Below are 18196 nucleotides of genomic sequence, written 5' to 3'. Positions count from 1 at the left end.
CTTGATCTGGATGTGGGCCCTTGAATTTAATATGCTGAATGTACTTGTAGAGTTTGTAAGTGCATTATATTTTATTAAATAAATTTGAATCATTTGATTTTACTCTATGAGGAGCGATCATTTTGGTCAGGCCCCTTACTCGGTGGTACTGGCTGGCATGACAGTCTCCTTGCCACAGCTGCCTGCCCCCTCTCAAGCCTTGGACAGACTTCATCTTCAGCAATTCCCTCCAGACCTCTCATCTTCAGGCTGCAGGGGGTATGATTTATGTAATGTAGGAAGTTATGTCACAGTCTCATCTCACAAGACATGTATACCAAAGGGTGTTCCCATTGGCAGTGGGCCTAATTAGGTCCAAATCAAACCAATGAGCCGAAGGCTGACCCTGTGCACCAGTCTTATGCACTATTTTCTATTGTACAAAAAAATTTCACTTTATTTAAAGCTATCTACTTTTGAGTCCAGATCCAGATGTTAAGAATCGTTAGAGCAATTTTGACACATTTGTGTCAAACAAAAACAACATTTGTGTTAAACAAAAACAAATCTGCAGCATTTGCTCTATCCACTCTCAGTACTTCATTTCACACATTTACACCTTTATTTTCTCGGTATGCTTTCTGAAATAACATTGTGTTCAAAGCCTTTATAGAATCTATTTAAACTTTAGCATCAAACAGTCAATATGACTTTCAAAATTAATATTCGCACTATTATTGGCATAAGCCAGCAGACGCCCATTGTATAGGGTGTAATCGCCTTTATTTCGGATAAAACTGAATCAATTGCCCTTTTTCAAGCTTTTGAAAGCTTTTCTTTGGATTGCATTGATTACCTGAAATTTGGAATGCTTTGTATTTGCATATATATTTGACATTTGCAAACACAAAAGGAATAATAGAATTCCATATATATTTTACAAAACAAACAATAATCTATAACATCAATTATTGAGTTTTTTTGTAAAATATATATGCAAATACAAAAGGGATAATAGCATTCCTAAATTCTTGTAATCAGTGCAATCCAAAGAAAAGCTTTCAAAGGCATGGAAAAGGGCACTTGATTTAGTTTTATCCAACACTGGTATAGTGAAAAAGATGAAGCTCTAAATATCAAAAGAAACATTTGAATATGCCTGGAATATATGCGGAGCTTATTCTTTCATTGCTTGAGTATTAGAATGAGACTTCAAGGATGTGATATTACTTTATTTCCTAGCTTTGAAGCAGTGAAACATAGCTGCTATGGAGTGATTTTTTTTATGCAATGAAGCAAAGCAGTAAAAAGATAACTTTACATTGTTTATTTCAAGAGTTCATTTGCATTCATTTCTCATTAGCAAAAAGTGTCAACAACGGTTTTTGGCTTTAAGTTGACAATTCTACTAATCAGCTGCCAACAGAAGCTATGCAGACATATACTCCAGTTTCTGGAGCACACAAACAAATGTTTTATTTTTTGTGCAAAAGGCCTTTTTTTATACCCACCCCTATCATCATAGGCGTATAGAGGAAGGAGCTAGGATGCCTGGGGTTCCCAGTGATGCGTTGACTAATTTAATTACAGTTCAGTTTTAGTGGGTTCTAAAATTATTTTGCTGTGGGGCACAGTAACATCAAGGCACTGATGTCCTTCATTGCCCAAACTGGAACTGGCCCTGCTGAAACCCCTTCTCCTTTCTTTACTTAGTATGTTGTTTTCTGCCTGGCTTTGCCATCTGCCTGATTCTGTATTTCATGCTCTGACCTCTTTACAATTATTAGAGAAATTCCAGAGACCCATATTAAAGCCTTATGTAGGGATCTCCCAAAATTGCGCTCCCTAGGATGGTTCCCCTAGCACAGGCCCTCAAGTGTGGTTTGTGGGTTACAGCCACTGGGTGGTGTGTTAGACTATAAAAGGGAATGCAGCCATGTGCTGTTAGGGTTTTCTGCCTGGGACCTCCCTCGGTAGAGGGGTGAATAATAGGCCTGTGTTTAGACAGCAGTGTGGGAAGTGTGAGATCACTCTAGGAGTGGTAGATAGGTTATTCAGTAAGGGCAGTTACCGCCCCGACAGGAGCCAGTGGGATTAAGATCCCCCAGCACTACATCACTGGAGTCAGGGGATATAGTTGTCAGTATTAGGAGATTCCTAATCCAGTGGGTGCTCGGGCATGAGTACCGGGGTGAGATCTCAAAGGGGTGTCCGCTTGGCGGGAGTATTAGGGAGAGCCCTAGAGAGGGTCTCATGGCGTGAGTACCGGAGGGAACCCCAAAGGAGGATCACTTGGCGGGAGTACCGCGAGTAGCCCCAGGGAGAGAGGTTCTCCAAAGAGAAGTGTGTACCCTGATTGCAAGTGTGCTTCTAAAATACACTGCCTGTCTGTTCTGTCTGCAATAAATAAGTTCCACTGGTTAAGCATCCAGTGTCCTGGTCTCTTCATACCAAGGAGGATCCTCACTGCCCGGTAAGCATCTACCCAAGGGAGGGCAAGGTACTGGGAGTTGCAGGGAGTCCTCATACCAAGGAGTACAGTACAGCATCAAGTTCTCAGGGAGGGGAGTTAGAGTTCAATCTGTCCCTACCCTGGGTGGAGGCACACCAAGTAACAGCAAAGTATACCTGCACCCCATAGTAAGGGGTAGTAAGGGCTCCTGTTTGCACCAAAAGTATCAGCAGTAGCAGCACTGTCACAAAAGTGGGCTACATTTGGAGACACTGCTGAGATCTGAAGCAGCCAGCAGAGTGAAAGAAAGGCCCTAACAGCTTTGAGGCCTAGTGTGATTGTAAAAGCCTATCCTCTGTTCGTGCTAAATTTTGGGCCCCCTGACCCACATCCCTGAGGGGTTTCTGGCACGAAAGGAGCAAAGAGAGGCCCTGCGCCAATCGGGTTGCTGGATTGTGGTGCCAAACAGAACCAGGAAGTTGCACGAGATCTCGCGTTTGGAGGAAGAAGATGTGCTGTATTGAGTATGGGTGCCGCCCCTGGAGCGACACGACCAATAAGATTCCCAGAAAAAGTGCGCCAACAGCCCGGGAGTGGCCTCGGGTTGTGACATCACGGCGGCCATTTTGGGTAGCGCAGATTGCATCAGCAGTGTGTGTGTGTGTGAAAAGCTGCGCCGTTGAGGAGAGCCACTATGCCTAACTTAAGCAAACAAGTGCCGCCCAGCCAACGACCGCTTGCCAAGACTAGAGAGCCTCGGGTACAGGACAGCCTGATGGTGGATACCGGACGGCGGTACACATGGTCCGGGAGCTTCGCGGAGAAACTAATGAGTGATACCATACGGTGGATGGTACCCCTGTGTGGAGGCTGCGGGGAAGAATCGTTCGGGTGCCTGATACATCCCGATTCGAGGTGCCCCACCTGCCACCGCCCCTACTGGTTCGGGCCATTTGAAGCTCACCTTAAGGAGGTGGATTCCCCCACAGAGGCTTTCGCGGAGCTATCCCTGGGTGTAGAGGAAGAAGAACTGTGGGAGGGTACCCCAGAGGGTGCCGGTAATGCCAAGGCCGGTGATCCCAGCGCGAGTATGGCCTCCAGAGAAAAGGCCTGTGCCCCCTGCGGAAACAACCATAGCGGTAGTAGCAGTGGCTAAAGAGGTGAGTGTAAGGGGAGCCCCAGGTAAAAACTGGACTGTGTCAGAGGTACCCGAAGGGGGGGACATGGTGAGGCCCGCCTGTTCTAAAGCCCGAAAGTCACGCAGGCTTCTCAAGAGGGGTAGCTGCCAGGGGCTGAGAGACCAGGCCTGGGAGGAGTTTATGGGGTCCCCATCACCCACGCCTTCCGAGTCAGGGCTGGAGGAAGTTTTAGCCCCGCCATCATATCTGCAGGCCATTAAGGGTAAGACTGCAGAGGCTGCCCCCCCACCTTATCCTAGTAAAGGGGCCTGTTCATCAAGTGAATGTACTCCCGCCTGGGAGGACTCCGCAGAGGCGGAAGATGAACAAGGAGCCGGTGAAAGGCCAGTGTTTTGTGGCCCCACCAGTTTTGTGGCACCACCAAAGATTAGCCCAGAGGAGGAGAAGCAGTTTTGGGGGAAAGCAGATCCAGAGGTGTTTAGCTCTGTGTCATTCAGGGTCCACATGCTGTGGGGCTACTACATGCCCTATGCCCCCCTTTGGGTTTAAGAAAGAATGGAAAATATGCTGGAGTCCTGGGTGGTAGACTTAAGGTATGGAGATCCAAATTATGGAAAGACCCCTTATACAGAATACCCTTGGTCCTGAGCATTCTGTATAACGGGTCCTATACCTGTAAAAAAAAACAAAATTCTAAGCAACTTTTCAATATACATTCATTTCAAATTTCTAATGGTTTTTGAGTTATTTTTATATGTAATTGCTATTAAAAGCAGTGTTTGAACTTTTCTATTCCCTGCCCTGGTGGCTCTGACTCTTGAAACAATGTAACACAAGGCAGCAGACTGACAGACCTGACTTGCTGGAGGAGACTGGCTTTTGCAACATTGTATAAAAAGAAACAAATGCTGCTTTCAATAGCAATTACATGTATGAATAACTTTTAAAGCACTGAAATGTTTTAATAAATTCATTTTGGAAAAGTGCTGAATGATTTTTTCTTTTATTAGGCAAAAACTTATGTTTGGGATTGACATGTCCTTTAAGGTTGTGTGGGAACTGATGTTGCATGCATCAACACACATTTTCACCATTTCGCAAATTTTCCGGTGAAGCAAAACGGGACAGATTCACTCATCACTACATATCAAGCATGGAAAATGACTGGGTTTATTGCAGGCCCTCAGTAGTAGGTATTCCGGGCAGTCGCATTTTTCAGTAAAGAGGAGCACCAAGTTTAGTGATTACATTGGAGAGTCCCTTACATCCCTCAATGAATATACCTTTCCTTGTTTTTTAAACAAATGAATAAACCCAAATCCAGAAACTTACCTTAATGTCTTCTCCTCTAGTCTAGACCCTCGGCCACTATGAATAGGAATTGTGCACAATAATGTACTATTCTGTTTACATAGTCTTTGAAATGAAACAAGCCCAAACTAAATGTCATCCTTTCATCAAACGGATATGTAGGAAACCAGTGCTTACCTCGAGCAGGGTAGTCAATAGGAAAAAGAGATTCTTTATCGAGTAGTATTACTGATATATAGTAATACTACTCGCCACCACATACCACAGTGCGAGAGAGTTGTAGGTCCAAAAGTACATAAATTAATGGTCATGTTGACGCATAGACAAGGAATATAATGAGGGTGGGTGCCAGGCGTTGAACGAAAGGAGCAGGAGGAAGGTGAAAAGGTTGTGATAAATCATTGCCACCACGATAAGGACAGCATCAGTACCTACAAGCTCGTGTGTGGCTGGATGCGGAACAGTGTGGCATGTATACTGCACACATTGACTTTAAATGCACAAATTTTACAAGGGGTAAAAGCATGAGTAGCAATATTGCAAAAATTATATAAAATCCATTATTATAAATGATTATAAAATCCATATTTATTAGCTTATAAAAGTAAATCATAAAACACATTTCCTTTTAGTTAGTAAGCTTATCTCATAGCTGGAGCCATCCATTTAGAGTGTGCCCCCAGCCAGTAGCTCCTCAGTGGATTCTGGCCTCCACTTTCACTTACTCTTCCTGCATGTTCTCCATAGGTTGCGCTGTCCCGGGTTGTGGAAATGGGAAGTGCAGTAGAAGTAGAAGTTATCACATGCGATTAAGTGAAGAGTAGGTGTAAGGTGAGTGATCAGGTCTCTGAAGGCATAGGTTATGGGTGTGAATGAAAAGGTGAATTTGAAGTGATTGTTTGAAGACCTGGAAGTTGTGTGCAGGGCCTCTCCTGCTATAAAGCAAGGTGAGGACCTATTCTCAGGTGGCAGGGAGTGGCCAGTTACCAGGGGCAGCAAAAAGTTGCCTCTAGTAACTTTAAGAGCGGCAGAGAGGGGGTTGGCATGGGGCTGGTTCTGAGTAGGGTTGCCACCTGTCCGGTTTTGACCCAGATAGCCCAGTTTTCAGAAGGGCTGTCCAGGTCAAAATCTCTTGCCTGGTTTTCCAAATTAGGAAAACCAGGCAGGACTCACTGAGATTGATAATCAAAAACAGTACAGCATATAATATATAAACAAAGCTACTAGAAATAGATGCTGTGTAACAGCAAGTGCAAGTTGCTGCATAACCACAAGATGGGAGTATAATCACAGTATTAAACAATAAATGCAACGTTACCAGAAAAATAAGCAGAATTTCAATAATGACATAAAACTCAAACTTCTGAGTAATAACATGACAAGCTGAATTGTAAGAGTCAATGCAAAGCATTTCACTAACAACATGACAGTTTAATTTATTTTTTCAAACCCTTCAGTATTTCTGCTTCTGTCAAACAGGTCAGATTTGACCCCTCCAATTTGAGAGTCTGGCTTTTTGTGTATCTGGGTTTAACATTTTATGAAATAAACATCATATTGTAGCACAATCATTGCTATGGGCAGTGTTGCTATTGACTCTGCCCCCCACATGCCAAATTATGAATATTACTTTCTATATCAGTGATCCCAAACGAGCAACATGTTGTTCATCACCTCCTTTGATGTTGTTCCCAGTGGCCTCCAAGGTGGTGCCTATTTTTACATTTCTGGCTTGGAGGCAAGTTGTGGAAGCACAGAGACACAGTTTTACTCCAAGCAGAGCCTCTTGCGGGCTAGTAGTTCACAAGGGGATATCAAATAGCCAATCACAGCCCTTATTTGGCATCCCCAAAAAACTATTTTCATGCTTGTGTGGTTTCCCAACACCTTTTACATCTGATTGTGGCTCACAAGTAAAAAAGGTTGGGGATCCCTGCTCTACATCCTACTAAGGGACAAACTTATCAAAGTGTAAAAATAGTGCTCACTACAGAAAACTCACCAACTTTCTATTCATTCCTATGGGATTTTTAGAAGTGTATTTATAAAATAGTAAACTCTATCTTTCATCCATCGATAAATATGCTTCTAAAAATCCCATAAAAATTAATAGAAGGTGGGTGAGTTTTCTGTAGTAATATATATGCCCCTAAAAGTTAACTTAAAGTTTAGCAACCCCTTTAAGCACAATTTTTTCCATCACCCTTCTATACCCTATCAAGGCATCAGTTCTATGGGTCATACCGGAGAACAGCAGTTCAATTTAGAAACTCATTGCATGCAGTCGTTGAAGTCTATATTGAATAGTTTTGAAAATTTCATATATTTATGTTATCAGTTTATTTTTTGGTTGTTAAGGGAATTTATTTTTTTAGAAAAAGAGTAAAGGATGTGTAACCCCTTCTTGGCTGTAACCAAGCCAACAGCATGGCTAGTATAGGTTTAGAGCAAGGGGAACATGCGATTCAATCCTTCAGAATGGGCCTTCGCAGGTGGAAGTGACCAAACGGAGCTATGGATGTAGCACAACTACAACCCACTATGCGGTGTGCAGTGCAAAGTAATAAATGGGCACCAGAAGGTTCTTGCAGTTGAACAATAGAATCAGTTTATTTTCAGAGACAATGAATATGCAGAGGGAGTGGTCTCACTATTAAGCAATAAGGCAAACTCTAAACTGATACATGGGCCCAGTAACAGCAAGACTAAGGAAGCTGTAGGGTTTAAAGCCATAGGGGCACGTTAACCCTATGGGTCCCTACAGATGTCTGGATTTGTGTGGTTGGATTATGTGTATGACTCTGTTTGTATTTTGTAGAACTGCACAGGGACACTTTACTTAATGGGCAAAAGGGGCACCTTCCCCACTGTGCCACTATTTAATTGTTTTATTTCACCCTTGCGCTGCGGGCAACATCCTATATTATAATAATTTTTTTTTAAATCTACGAGGTTGCTGTGACATGCTGTGAAAAGGAGCTGTGCACATGCGTGAGCGGAAATGAAGGCTTGAAGGAGCCGTTGCTGGGCTGCATTCCTCCCTCCCCCATGTGCTGCTGTCTTTCTCCTGTTGTCGCTCTGTTTGCACTGTGGGGAGAGAAACAGAATAGTGCTGCCAGTAGTCTGGAATGTACACATGCATTCTGTACAGTTTAAAGCCAGGCATATTCCAGACTACTGGCAGCATGAATGCACTTCTAACAAATCAATTCAGGCTGGCTTATGGTGATGGAATATGTAGTTTGGCACCATGGCCAGCTTTGTAATAGATCTCCAGTGTGCCTGTCTTAAAATCCTTTGGGACCACATGCTGTGCCTGCTATTTAGACCTCCAAATATCACATATAATTATATATATATATATATATATATTATAAATTGATCATATGCCCCATGCCAAACATAGGCGAATGACCTGCTTTCATCTATTAATTACATATTCAATAAGTACCTATTAGAGGTAATTAAAGGAGCACAATGACCCAGAAAACATTGAAAAGAAGAGGGAGTTAATCAGAGCTTTAATTGGCACCAAGATTTAGCAGGAGGATGGCAAGAAAAAGACCCCCACCTAAAACTAGCTACTTTTGTGTTGCTCCTGTTTCTCCCATCTATAAACCCTGGTATAATTAAACTCCTGTATAAACCCTACACTTGCAATATGACATCTTAAGTTTAAAATTTTCCACTAGGGATGCACCGAATCCCGGATTCGGTTCAGGATTCAGGCTGAATCCAGCCTTTTTTCAAAGTATTCCGTTTCAGCCGAATCCTTGCTCTGAGCTGAACCGAATCAGAATCCTAATTAGCATAAATTAGCATATGCTTATTAGTTATCGGATGGGCTAAATGTTAGGGGGAAATTAACCCTTCCCCATCCTAATTAGCATATGCTAGTTACGATTCGGATTCAGTTCAGTATTCACCCGAATCTGTCGGGGTGGGTTTGGGGGTTCAGTCAAACCCAAAAATGTGGGTTCCATGCATCACTATTTTCCACCCTCTCATGTTTTTGAGTCCAGTCTTATAACTGATAAAATGTCATCCAATTGTTAAAGTGGCACCGTGATAAAAATTATAATTATTATAATTACAAAGGGTAGGTTAAGTTAGCATTTAGTTAGTTATAGAATGTCTCAACTGGTCTTTGTGTATTTTGTATTGGAGTGTTTGGGAGACATTTAGAACACTATATCTTGTTACAGTGGAATTACACAGAAACTATAGCATAGTTTGAAAGTTTAGGTTGCCCTGAAAGAAATCCAATCCAAACATGAATTCAATAAGGATTCATTTTATCTTAGTTGGGATCAAGTACAAGCTAGTGTTTTATTATTATAGTGTAGGGAACTGGTAAATTGCACCTTTTCTAACTCTGGGTCCCCTAGTATTTGGACAGCTATGAAGGGTCCTCAATGTAATGGGAAGTAAGTCCCTTGTTCCTGGGTCATAGCATGACCTTTTGCAGTTCCACAGTTTCGCCATAAGGTGTGGTGTAATATAAAAGGCTGAGCAGCCATGAGGCTGGAAGCCATTTTTGTGAAGTCTCTGCTGAGTAAGCAGGCAGAGAGAGATACTGGTAGGTTTCAGAAAGAATAGCCATCTCCTGTTATAGATCACACTAGGGGGCACATTTACTTATCCACAAATCCGAATCCCGAATGGGAAAAAATCAGATTGGAAACGAAAATTTTGCAACTTTTTCGTCGCCGTCACGTTTTTTTCGTATTTTGCGTGATTTTTTCTTCGCCGTCGCGACTTTATCGTATTTTGCCCGACTTTTTCGCCACTGTCGCAATTTTTTCGTATTGTGCAACTGTAAACGGCGGAAAAACCAATCCGATTTTTTCACGACTGCGACAAAAAAGTCGCGGAAAATATACGATAAAGTCATCAATATGCTGTATGAATGTTTTTCATTGTTATTTGATTTTCATGGCTGCTGAGAAAACAACACATAAGGCAATTTGTCCGAGGTCATGGTAACATGGTTCAGATATAGTTAGGTCTGCCATCCTCTGAACCAACAGAAAACCATTGCATAAGAAGCTATGTGTCATTTTCATCTTCAGAAGCTATTAACTCTGAATGTCATCCAAACTTGTATTTCAACATTAGTGTTTGTTCCGATCATTACAGCACTTTGTTTCTATTGACAGTGTGATAGTGTTGCTTTGGCACCAAATCCCTAAGGGTGATTTGCCGAAAATGTATTGCAACTTAGATTGTTTTGGTACAATTCTTTTTTACATAAATGAATGCACAATTACCCAAATTATTAATTATTTGTGGTTTTAACAACATAAATATAATATTACAGAGAGGACTTATGATGGATTAATTTGACCCTGCACCCAAACACCTTGGCACCTGTGTCCAAGCAGACACAGCCCAGAGGAGAATACATGACAGATTTAGACAGATTTTTCTTGGGAGAAGAAACTTGCAAAATATAAAAGCATCAATATAAAGTATGATAAATGTACTCTCTATGTTTTATAAGGTATGAGTGTATGGTGGTTGCGTAAAATCTCTTACTGTCCAGGCAATAAAACATCTGATGATATATTGCAGCCTACGGAAACCACCACATCAAAATCAGTTGTCAATACATCGATTGCCATAAGCTGCAATAGTATAAATAATAAATAATAAATAGTGTAAAACTGAGCCTTATGGTACCCAACAGGAAACCTGACATCCTGGCCTCTCTCACAGCAATTATATGTAGCTAGCACTAAATGCTATAGGTGCTATAGAGGCCTATGGGCAAAATAAGAATTGTCCTATGCAGGGGCATAGTTCCACCTGGATATCCTCTGACATTTTTGTACAAGAGGCAATTTAACATGGGGGTTTAAATATACAATAAGTTCTTTAAACATATTGAACTTAAAGGGATTCTGTCATGATTTGCAAGGTATAGTTTTTATTACTAAATAACACTGTGAACATTGCAAATATTTCATTCTACCATTAAAAATGTGTTTTTAAATAAAAAAAAAAATTAAATAAAATATTTTATTCTTGAATCATAATATTTTTTTTGTGTGTGTGTATATTGGTGTGTAGGCAACCATCAGGTTATTTTGCCTGATCCTATGCCTTCAGTAACAGCCAGCACTGCTCAATACAACTGCTTTGAGACAGCTATTGTTTCTCTTACCTAATGTTATTTACCACTTTTTTTTCTATTTCTCCAGCTTGAGTACTTGTATTTGCCACTAGGTGGGGCCTGGGAGCATTTTAAGCAATGAAACGATTTCTGACTTCATTTTGATCTATACAAAGTTAAGACCTTGTTCAGGCTTCAGGAAACCTGCTTTTTTGGAAAGATAAGGGGGGAGCAGGGTGCCAAGAACTAAGGGGCTAAAGTTCCCACTGCCTTACAATGTATCTAATGTATATGTGGTGTCTCTACACTTTGCCTCTCACTATATAATATATTTAGGATTTAGAGTCATTGTCCTTGGAAATCACTGTGCCAGTATTTACAACTACATATTATGTGGGTATATCATATATATCTGTTCCTGAACAAGCTAATTCAGGGTGATTGAACATGGGGCAGTTTTTAAAGGACACCTATCACCCCTATATTGTTTCCTCCACTTGAGGTGCGGCCTAGTAGAGCCTGGGCCCGGGCTACCTGCATCGGGAGGGAGCTCCCAGTGTTGGACATGTTGGTTGGCGTGCATGCGCATAATAAGTGTATCTTCCCACTAGCTTACTATGTACATGCACCTGACATTGGAGCGGTGGATGTAAATCACCCACCTACATCACACATGTGCATAATGAAGAAACAATATAGGGGTGATAGGTGCCCTTTAAAAACTGCCCCATGTTCAATTACCCTGAATTAGCTTGTACAGGAACATGGAACATCCTTGAGAAAGGTCCCAGTAAGGACCGAAACTTCGGAACTCTGTGCAATGTGCTCACAATAAAGAAGCTGAATTTTAATTAGGGTGTGCCAGTCTGAAGACATTTTTATATATATATAGATATATTTTTTATAGAGACATGCAATGTACAGGGGTATAGTTTCACTACTGTATTAAAAACATTAAATAAGAGTATACCTTAAAATATATTTGTTTCTTTCAAATGCAATTTATTTGGTAATACAACTCCTTATGTTGATATAAAGGCTTCCCATTAAAAATCATAGTAAAAAATAAACAATAGAAGTAGAAACCATAAGAACAATTGCATTATAAATTTTTATGTGAAAATATGTTTGATCTAATTAAAGGGTAGGGTTTTTGCATTTGTTTGACTATAAAACAAAATGAATCAAAAGTTGTCTGCAGTGAACTCTAAATATACCTAAACATGCAGACACACTGGGCAGTTTTTGATTATAAACTATTCAATATCCTTATACACACAAAACAGCTATTCTGAATGACAGAGTACAATAAAAAGAAGTCTAGGATATTTGAGGCAGTGCTTTGGTTAATATCTTACTGTGACATATAACAGTATTTTTTAACCTATGGGTTGGCACACCAGATTGAGTGGGAATATGGATATGCATGATTCCCTTTAATAATGTTAAATATCTAGCTACAATAGACAATGGTTATTGATAGTAATAGTCACTCACTGTAAAAAAAAGTTATGGGGGGGGCAAGATGGCTACACCTTGAGACCGCTCTGCACCAACTGTGCTCTTTTGCTGCCAATGGTAGCATCATACCCGGTGGGATGCCCATACACTGCACTTCTCTGTATTACTGGTGAATCGGTTCTACTCTATAGCAAGCCAATGAACCTGCAGTGCACATAAAAGCACTCAGTAGCTACTTCATCTTCTGCTGCTAATGTGCCCCCACTGACGGGATACGTGACTAGGCCTGGCAGAACTGCTTTACCTCCTACTTTGACTACTATGGCTCCTCAAACAAGTTTTTTTGACACTTAGGCATAGGATCCTTCAGCACAGATAGAACCAATACAAACATCTGACAACATCTGACTTTTAAGTTCGTTCAAAATATTACTGCAATGTGAGTTGGATGTTACAGCAAACAAAATTACCAGAGATTTATTTAAGCAAGTGGCTGAACTGGTACTACGAATAATGGAGGCTGAAATTAAGATGATATTATAACTGTTATTGACTCTCATGAACAGGATATTATAACACTTCAAGCCCAATTACAAGATATGCAGGACAGAATGGAGGATGCTAATAGTAGATCAAGTTGAAACAATCTAAGAATTTGGGGCCTGCCAGAACGTATCACAGACCTTCACCAATCAGTTCAGTAACAATATCCCAGCTACTAGACTCGAAATGGCTAGAGTCCATTGTGCTCTTCGACTATACAGGCCAGAGGATCCCCCAAGGGATATATTTTGTGACTCCATTACCACCAATCTCAAGTTGCCATACTTGCTGCTACCAGAAATGCTGGTAAACTTGTATACCATACTCCTCCATAACATATATGCAGACCTCTCCCCAATAACTTTGGAAAGGAGAAGAAATATGGGCCCGATCATAACAACAGAAAATACCATATAAGTTGCTTTTTACTTTTTACCTGATGTTTATTTATAACAACAGAAAATGTTCTATTACAACCAAAGAAAAAGGCGTTAACCAAATTGGGGCTTGCTATTTTTAAAGGAAATTTCCTCACCAACCGGGCCATCAAGGAAATGAACTCCACTTTGGGAAAAAGTACAGCCCAGCTCCTAATAATTACAGTATTCAGCACAATCTTCTTCCCACTTTCTGTAAAGCAATAATTTAAGAACTCAAGTTGATGGATAAAGTGGTGTGATTTTAGGTTAATATAATGGTTGATAGATATATGAGACACAAGGTGCCCCCTATGGTAGGACTAGGAGTGGCCCCACAAGCGACTCTGCATATGCCTTAACGCTGTGGCAAATATTAGTTTAGTCCCCTAGAATCTTGGACAAAGTTGGTTTCTATGTTTTACATAATAGTTTTTTTGAAGGAAGAGCCTGCATGATTCTTGTACATTATGTCACAATATTAAATCATAACCTACAAGGGTATCAATTCACCCATTAAGTGCACTAAGGCCTTTGTATATTTCTCATTTCTAGGAGCGGACATCATATGCTTGCAGGAAAATCATTTCTCTTATACTTCATATTTTCCTACTAAAACTAAAGAGGTAGCCATATGTTTTTATGCCAAATTACCCATAATTACAGAGAAAACAATCACTGATCCGGAAGAACGCTATATTATGCTAACTATGTAGCCATGAGCATTTTGGTAAGACAAGAATCTGTGGAGACTCTAATATGGTTTGGAATTAAATATTAGAGCAATTAGCTACCCCAGGGAATGAATTCAGACAGTCTTAATAAAGATGTATTACATTTTAAAAATCAACCTGCTATTAATCAATTGGTGGGCAGATGGAAGGATGCAAGCCAGTTCTCCTACTAGTCAGCCCCACATAACTAAACCACGAGAATAGATCATATATTTCTCACTCCCCCACATATAACCCTTACTTCAGGCTGATAGTATGAAGAACATGTATAACTGGTCAGATCATTCTTCAGTGCTATCTCTTTATCACAAATTTCAGAACGTACTAACATTAAAATGTAGAGGTTAAACTAATCCTTTCTTACTTTTCCAAAGGTAGTTGCTAGAGTAAAGGAGAACCTAACTAACTAAACTAAATAACTAAATAATTATATTAAGGACAAGAGCCCTTTAGTTCACTCAGTAGCCACCCTGTGGGAAGTACATAAACCAGTTATTATAGGGTTAATAATTCCAAATAGGGTCTAAGAGGAAAAAACACCAGGAAAATGGCAATTGACATACTGGTACAGGAAACTGATAGATTGACGGCAGCATATGCACATACTTTTGCAGAAAATACCTCATGCAGATTCAGCAGTTACAAAAAGAATCAGATCTATTACTGACAACCTAGGCAGAAAAAACGCTAAGATGGGCTAGACATAAATTATATAGTAGTAGATAAACCACGGCAAATGTTACTTTGCAAACTAAAAGAATGGGATAAACCACTTTCAATACATAGGATAAGGACACGTTATGGTACACTAATAGGAAACACCACAACAGAAAGCTAATGCCTTTGCTAACTTTTATCAGAAACTGCATGGCTAACTACCCACTATTAAAAAAAAAAAAAAACATTTGAAAACTTTTTCCACAATATTGATCTGCCTTAACTTACTCCAGAATAAGCTAAATTGGTAGATAAAGAAATTACAGGTGAATAGGTCTTACAGGCCATTAAACAACTGACAGTTCTGTTATGATTTTTATGGTGTACTTTTTATTTCTAAATTACACTGTTTACATAGCAAATAATTTACTCTACCATTTAATATTTTATTTTTTAACCAATAAATGTATTTTGGTTTTTAGTTGTAATCTTGGTGTGTAGGCAGCCAAGTGCATTGTGCCCAAGCTTTCAGAAAGAACCAGTGCTACACATGCTTTCAGATAACTTATTGTTTCTCCTACTCCCATGTAACTGGAGGAGTCACAAGCCGGACTTGGATTTCTTACTAATAAGTGCTGTTCTGATATCTACTGGGAGCCGCTATCTTGCTACCTTCACATTGTTCTGCTGATCGGCTGCTGGGAGGGGGGATATCACTCCAACTTGCGGCTCAGCAGTAACTTGTGACTGAAGTTTATCAGAGCACAGGTCATATGTCTGTAACCCCATGTGAAATTTAAAAAAATCTGTTTGAGTTTTTGAAAAATGGATTTCAATGCAGGATTCTGCTGGAGAAGCTTTATTAACTGATGAGTTTTGAAAAAAAAAACATGTTTCCCCATGACAGTAATGCTGTAATAAAGCCCCAGGCCTAGAAAGCCTCTCAAATGCTTATTACAAGAAATTTGCCCAAGAATTGACCTCATATTAAACTTTAATGCTGAATAGCCTTAAACAAGCTGCATGTTTATGCCCAGAATCTTTGCAGGCCAAAATATCAGCCATTCCCAAGCCAAATTTAGACCAGTATGATAGCAAGAATTACAGGCCAATATCAATTTTAAATACTGATTTTAAGATCTTGGGCAAAATCTTGGCACAATGGATCTACATTTTCCTCTTGTCAGATCGTAAAGATCAGATGGGATTTGCGGCAGGGCATCAAGTTTCAGATGCTATCAAACGATTGGTTTGCCTTACACATTGTGCCAAATCAGCACAAACTAAAGCCATGCTTCTTCAATTTGACATAGATAAGGCATTTGATTTCCTCTCTTGGGACTACCTATAATACACGCTAGGAAAATGGGGGTTGGCTTTAACTTCTTTACTTGCATTAAAACCTTATATCATAATCCTTCTGCATTCATCAATATGATAGGATTTTATTCCTCTATATTTGCAATTTATCGGGGTACCAGACAGGGATCTCCCCCCTCGCACATCCTATTTAATTTAGCTATAGAGCCGCTGACACTGACAATCAGATCTAATCCGGATATCTTTGGTATAGAAGGAGGTGGTGACCATCACAAAATCGACCTGTTTGCTGATTATATAACCCTAATTGTCACTAGGCCAATGACCTCACTCCCTAATTTATATTGAACACTTGAAACTTTTGGTATTTTATCTGGCCTTCAAAAAAACCACATCCCTCAATATAAGTCTTCCCCATGAAACAGTTAAACTACTACACTTACATTTTGAGTTTCAATGGCAAGCATATTTTATTTTATTATTAGGTGTTAGATAAACAAGCTCTTATGATACTGTTTATAAGTTTAATTACCCCCTGATGCTTAAATCTCTAAGTTCCCTTTTAGACAGATGGGGTTCCCTTCATATTTTTTTGGATTGAGTGCATAAACTCTGTTAAAATTACTCTGTTACCAAAGGTTTTAGAGTTATTCAAAACCCTCCCAGTGTCAATCTCTTTGAAAAATCTTGAGAAGTTTGAGAAGATTTTATGGTTTATTTGATCTGGGAAAGCACCAAGAGTTAATATGAAAACAATATCCAAACAATTATCCAAAGCACAAAGGGGGGTTGGGCTTACCTGTGTTGCACAAGCTGTTGTTGTTCATCCCAGTGTAGGGGTTTGACAAAATGCACCCCTTAAGATGGACACCCCTAGGACAGGCACCCGGGGTGGTACTGGTTATGGGACACATTGAGTGGACTGGGATGTAACTAGTTAATATGGGGTATCACTGCAGTTCGGGTTACAGCCACAGGGTGGTGTGTAAAGATATAAAAAGGGATGCAGCCGTGTGCTGTGAGGTTTTAGCCCTGGGACCTCCCTCTGGATAGAGGTGTGCAACAGACCTGGGTGTTAGACAGAAAGTTTATGTGATAGGTCACTCTTGGAGTGACATGTAGGCAATTAAGCTAGAAAGGGCTGACATTGCCCCTCCAGGAGTGATAAAGGGGTTAAGACCCCCCAGCAATCCATCAGATGGAGATCAGGTCCCAAAGGTCTAGTCAGGTGGATTAAGCCACTGCTAGAGGGAGATTCCTAATCTGAGGGTGCTCAGGCGGGAGTACCGGGGTGAGTCCTTGTGGTGGGCCAGCCTGGCGTGAGTACTGGGGAGAGCCCTAAGAGAGCTTCTGCCGAGAGTACCGGGGGGAGCACCTAGATAGGATCACTTGGCGGGAGTACCGTGGGTAACCCAACAGGAGTGAAGTTAAGGAGACGGTGCCCTGATGTATGTATTCCACTCCTGGAGAGGTCTGCCCTGAATAAAGAGATTAACGGAGTTCACTATACCCAAGTGTGTCTGGCTCTTTCCTATCAAGGGATCACCTACTGGCCGGTAAGCAAATACCCCAAGGGAGAGGCAAGGTGCCGGGAGTTGTGTAGAGTCCCAGTCAAGGATTAAAGTGTAATACTAAATTCCCAGGGTGGGAGTTACAGTCCCACAGCATCACCCCTGGGTGGAGGCACGCCTTTAAATTGAAGAATCCCTGTTACCCCCATAGTAAGCGGGGGCTCAGGACTCCTGTAGCGCCAAAGTAGCTATAGCAGTAGCAGCACTGTCAGCAAAAGTGGGCTACACCAGTATACAGAGTTCATTATTCAAATGGAAGAAACAACAAAATATTTGTGTAACAGGCCAGTTATTTTTCACAGGCAGGTCCCTAATCTCCTCACCAGTTTATAGAAAAATATTCTGTACAGCTGAACGGGAGATTTGGGTTGCAACTAATTATAAATTTCGTACAATCCCAATGTCGTCAAGTGGTTGATACAGATAAACTTAAAAAGCCTTTGAGAGCTGGTGCCTCCAAAAATGCGCAAAAGGCTGTATCTCGTCTTTATAGCACCT

The sequence above is a fragment of the Xenopus tropicalis genome, chromosome 5 (genome assembly GCF_000004195.4).
Source record: "Xenopus tropicalis strain Nigerian chromosome 5, UCB_Xtro_10.0, whole genome shotgun sequence".
Lineage (NCBI taxonomy): Eukaryota > Metazoa > Chordata > Amphibia > Anura > Pipidae > Xenopus > Xenopus tropicalis.
Note: the sequence above shows the minus strand (reverse complement) of the source record.